This window comes from Rhinatrema bivittatum, chromosome 2 (genome assembly GCF_901001135.1).
Source record: "Rhinatrema bivittatum chromosome 2, aRhiBiv1.1, whole genome shotgun sequence".
NCBI lineage: Eukaryota > Metazoa > Chordata > Amphibia > Gymnophiona > Rhinatrematidae > Rhinatrema > Rhinatrema bivittatum.
This window is the reverse complement of record NC_042616.1, coordinates 510,700,282-510,706,281: the sequence shown is the minus strand read 5'-3', so window position 1 is coordinate 510,706,281 and position 6,000 is coordinate 510,700,282.

Genomic DNA, 6,000 nt, shown 5'->3' with positions numbered 1-6,000 from the left:
GCCCTTCCGGATGCGTCGCTGGGAAACGATGAGTGCATGAGGCCAGACGGAGGCTGAGGGCAGGAACATGAAGACTCAGACAAAGATTCAGGATACACGGAGGATTCAGATAAAGACTTGGATACTTAGGAGACTCAGATGAAGACTTGGATACTCGGACAAGGACTCAGGATATTCAGAAGACTCGGACAAGTAGTCAAGATATTCAGAAGACTCAGACAAGGATTCAAGTTGCTCAGAAGTTTCAGTCAAGGATTCAAGAGTCAGGCGAAAGATCTGGGTGAGAACTGCAACGCAGCACGCCCTACACAGCCGACCATGGCTGGTTGCGGACTATGCTGAACGTGAAGCAGACTCCAGGTGAAGTGATGGAACTTGAGAATGGAACATGATGAAGATTCAGTAGAGGCCTGAACCGGGGCGTGCCCTACACAGCCGCCTGTGGCTGGTTGCAGACCAGGCTGGAGTGGAGCAGGTTCTAGCAGAGTCTTAGGCATGGATGGATGCAGGCACAAGGGAGCTTCGTAGATCGGGAACAAGATACTCAGGAACAAGGCTTTAAAAACAGAAGTCTCCCGGAGGCTTGGGCTGCTGACGAGAAGGAGGCCTTGTACCACGAGGCGCCTTACACAACCATCCCATGGGCTGGTCACGGACCACGACATGGCATGCCAAGAGAGGTGGACAGATGAGGGACCTGGGAACTGGTGAAGAGCTGAAGATGAGTTGGACAAAGTCAAGACGGGAACATCGGACATCAGGAACATGGAACACGGCACCTCAGGACACAGGACATCAGGACATCTGGACACGGAACATCTGGAACATCAGGAACAGAAGATAGGCAACAAGGGACGAGGGACGAGACCAGGGACATCAAGGAGAAAAAGTTCAGGAACACGAAGAACATGGAATGAAGATCCATCAAGGCACAGGAGACCTCGGAAGACCTGGATCGGAAGGAAGATCACAGACTCTGTGCAAACCTGATCTGAAGGCACTGAAGAATGGCAGCAGGGCCCTTTTATAGGGCTGAAGCACACACTGATGATGTCACTTCAGAGGGCCGCAGGGCTTTTCCTGCTGCTGGTCCTTTAAATATCGATGAGAGGCGTGCGCCTGCGCCCAAGGTGAAGCAGGAAGAGGAGACACGCTGGCGGCGTCCCTGCCGCATGGAAGATGGACACAGGCAGCGGTAGAGGTGGCTTCCCTGCCACTTAGACGGAGGACCCCGACAGCGGCAGCAGCCGTGACAGAGCAGGAGCGGCAGTGGTGACTTCAGCTGCAGAGGAAAGCTCCCGATGTTGGCACTAGGACCACGGGGGAGCTGGGACACAACGGTAAGGCCTGCTGCGAAGAAACGGCATCAGCTGCTCGGCTGGCCATGTGAAAGCTGGAGATAGGTGTGGGGCTGACCACGGCTTGTGAGCAGGCTCACAACAAATTCAGAGACATGACTACAACTCCCAGAAGGCAAGGAGATTGATGAGCCTATTGATGCTCTGGGGGTGGAGAATCTAAGAGCAGGGTGAATACTGTTATAGACGGGAGGCCTTAAGAAGGCCTTGCATTCTGTTATAGAAGGGACCGCTGGAAGAGCGATTCCAACTGAGGGGTTTGTGTGCCCTTTGGCCTCAGCATGACCCCAGACGAATCCAAGACAGCACCGAGGGTTGGCGAGACATGTCCCAGCATGGGCAAAGACAAAGTCTGACCCTCTGCCGGACCTGCATGCTTCTGGAAGCCAACAACATTATGTTGGTTATTGAACAATCCTCTGACCGATCCCAGCCCTTTTGGACCTGCCACTAGGTATCAGCAAGAAGCAGCAGGCCGGACTGAGGATGAGGGCAGACAGAAGCCTTGTGACACAGAAGACTCAAGATGAGATGAGAAGCTTCTGGATGTAGACCAGGAACTTGGAAGACTCTAGATGAGACAAGGAACTTGGAAGAGTCTGGACAAGATGAGAAGCTTGGAAGGTTCGGACATAAGCACTGTCTCTCAGGGCGCCCTACACAGCCCACCTACATGGGCGGACCCAATGGGCTGGTCGTGGACCACCCTGTCCCACTGCGTACCTTACACAACCTGAAGAGGCTGGTCACGGACCACGCGGAGAGCAGGACAAGCGCAGGAAGGGAATCCAGCTGAGATGAAACTCCAATGATGAGGCTAGGTATCATCTGGAGAACCACAGGAGCTGGAGGGTCAAGAGGACTCAGAAGCACAAGAAAGGAATCCAGCTGGGACGAGACTCCAATGACGAGGCAAGGTGTCATCTGGAGAACCACAGGAACTGGAGGGTCCGGAGGACTCGAAGGAGGAACGAAACCTCAGAACATCAGGAAGTGAAACATCAGGAAGCCTGCACTAGGAACCTTGGAACATGAAGACATGGAACATCAGGAAACCACAGAAAGCAACGAAGACTCAGGAAGCAAGATGAGACATGGAGTTCCAATGAAGAACAAAGACCTGACGGAGCGCTGGAAGACGAGACTTCCAGAGACAGGAAACTCCAATGCAAGGCAACACAGGACTGCAGGAGAAGCCCTTATATAGGGCTGAGACAGGAAACCAGCATCAGGTGGGCCCCGAGGCATATCTGGCCACGAGCCCTTTAAATCTTGTGAAGAGGTGCAGCCCGCGCCTTAGGAGCAGGAAACAGGAAGTTGTGCAGGACCATGGCCAGCGGCCCTGCACAGACGCCGACGATAGAGAAGCAGGCATCAGCTAGGAAGACCTCCTGCCAGCCGGAGAGAACCCCGGCAATGGTGGCGTGTCTCCATGCCACAGAACGGAAGCGTCAGATGGCACAGGCTGCCTGCACAAGGCAGGAGCTGGCTGCGGCCTCCAGGCCACTGGGAACGACGTCAGCGGCAGGCCCCAGCTGCCGAGGAGCGTGGCTTTGATGTTGGCGACCTCTGGGCTGCATCGGGAACACAACTGCTGCAGGGAGGTAAGAAGCCTGCTCGCGGGGAATAGCTCCGCGGGCATGAAACATAACAAACACAGACTCTGACCTCATCAGTGAGAAAAGTGAGGTATTTAATAAGAGACAGACCTAGACAATGGAGGAGCACATGGTAGAGTGATCCCAACTCCAGACTAGTAGTCCGTGTACTGCTTTGGAGAGTCAAGGTCACCTGGAAGGAGGCCGTTACTTTAGTGTAGGAAGTAATCCTGTAGCTAGGTCCTGCCCTCTAAGTGATACCTTACCCTCTTGCACCAAGGATGTGTCTCCAGGGATGTGTTGTTACGAGCGCGCGCGGGCGCGGTCGTCTCGGGCGGGTGGTGAGCCCTTGGGCCACGGCAGGACCCCAGGAGGAGCCCAAGGCCACACCGTGGGAGGTGAGCTGAGCAGGCATGGTGAGCCAGGCAGGCAGGAACAGAAGCAGGAAGTCCGGCCCTCAGCCGGACCTGCATGCCCATGGTAGCCAACACGGGAAGTTGACTAATGAACGGTCCTCCGACTGTTCCCGGCCCTTTCGGACCTGCCGCAGGGAACGGCAATGGGCAGCAGGCCGGACAGAGGCGAGGGCAGACAGAGTCCTTAAACAGACGACATCAGACAGGGCAGAAGCAGGCTGAAGCAGACGGAGAAATCAGGACAAGGGCTGAAGCGAGACACTAGAAGGATCCAGGCGAGTAGGAACTCCGATGCTGGGATACTCACATCCGAAGCCCCCTCGGCTGGCAGAGGAAGACATCAGGGTACGGGCTGAAGCAGACACTGTAGACAAGGCTGGACGGGAACATTGCACTGTCCATCAGGGCGCCCTACTCAGCCCACCCGTGGGACTGAGTCACGGACCACCCTGTCCCAGACGCGCCCTACACAGCCCTGGAGGCTGGTCGCGGACCACGCTGAGAAGGAGGGCGCGGGGAAGACCCAGGCGAACAGGACTCCGATGCTGGGAAACTCACATCCGAAGCCCTTACGGCTGGCAGGCACAGGAACAAACATCTAGGCAGGGTCAGAGACAGACATCAAGGCAGAGACACTGGACATCAGGAACAGCAAGCAGAGACAGGACAAGGCGCCATCAAACATGGAGGACCTGGATCGGCTAGGTTACAGGCGACTGTAATGCTCAGATCCAAGGCCCAGACACAGTGAACAGAAAGTCCTTAAATACTGGAGGTAGAAGGCAACTCCCTGGGAGGAGCTTGCCAGGACCGCCCACCGCTGGTCCTATAACTAGGGTAGAGAGCTGCGGGCCAGCCCCTAGAGAAACGGGCGTGGCTGGAAGCAGGAAGTCCAAACGCTGAGGCTTGCAAGCCACAGGCATGCCTCAGGAGCAGCTAGGCCTCTCAGGCCCTGGAGCAAGTCCTGGATGATGCGCAGGTGAGGCCCTGGCTTCAGAGCGGCCTCTGGAGGAAGGTAAGAGACCTCCTGCAGCGCAGCAGCAGGGGGGATCGCAACATGTGTGCCCAGAAGGGAAGGATTATGACTACAGTTGCAGTTAGTATTCAGTCATTAGGAATGTAGATAACTAGTTGGCTAGTGGGTTTGAGAATCACTTAGTAACTTGTCTGCCTGGTGCGAAGGTAGCGGACCTCACATGTCAGTTAGACTTAGCTAGGATATTAGAGAGTGTTGGGAAGGAGCTGGCTGTTGTGATCTATGTGGTTACCAAGAACAAAGGAAAGTGCATGAGGGAGGTTCTAGAGATTAAATTTAGGTTTCTAGGTAAGAAATTGAAATCCAGAACATCCAGGATTGCATTCTAAAAAATACTCCCCATTCCATAAGTTCAGAACCCCAGAGACTGGCCGAGCTCCAGAGTTTCAATGTGGATAAGACAATGGTGCAGGGAAGAGGGCTTTAGATTTGTTAGATATTAGATAATAAGCTTTGATCTAATCTTGTGAGCTTGTATAAGTTAGTATTTGTTTGTAAATATTAGAATTGTGAGTTTGCAAAGGTCACTTACTTGATCTGAAAAGGTGAGAGTACTGGTTCATGGGCAACTAGTCACTAATCTGATTCCCATCTACCCCAGGCTCTTTTTATGTTAAAAAGATTACTCCCCCCCCCACCCCCCCCCCCACCCCACACACACACCAAGTTAGGAGGAATATCTTGATAATAGGAGTCAGTTTGTAGTTTTGAATAACACACAATTAACCCTGAGTTTAGTGATTGACTAATTTTAGTCTTGTTGCTGGTGATTCACAAACTAACAAAAGTAACTTAGTAATCAATTAAAAAACCTAACAGGTGAATTTTCAAAGGAGTTAAAGGCATAATTGTAACAAACTATTGTAGCAATTTTAAAAAGCCATTTATGTATTTATTTATTTATGTAAAGGGTTTTGTATACCGTCATTCGGTTTCGCCATCGTAACGGTTTACATAGTCTTACATCGTAACGTTTACATCATAACAGTTTACATAGTATTACAAAATAATGGTTTACATAATCTTGTGGTATGTTACAACATCATCATCAAAGCAATTTCAAAATGCTTACAAAAATATGCAAGGGATAGGAACATTCTAACACAAAGACTTGGGATTTATATTATATTAATTTAATTCTCTTGGATCATAATTGAGTCTGCGTATGCTTTTCTGAAAAGCCAGGTTTTTAACTCTTTTTTGAACATTTTAATGCTTGGTTGATTTCTAATTCCACTTGGTAATGAGTTCCATAGTTTGGGGCTGGCGATGGATATTGCTCTTTCCTGTGTTGATTTTAGACGAGTACTTCTGGCGGGCGGGGTTTTGAGGAGTCCTTTGTTCTTTGATCTTAAGTTCCATATTGGACTGTGGGTTACAAGGTATTTGCTTAGCCAATTGCTTTGTTGTCCTATGATCATTTTGTGCAGTGTTGTCAACACTTCATATTCAATTCGGAATTTTATCGGGAGCCAATGTAAGGAGATTAAAATTGGTGTTATATGTTCCTGTTTTTTTGCACCAGTCAGTATTCTGGTGGCTGCATTCTGTAATATTTGGCATGGACTTATGGTTGAGAGAGGTAGTCCAAG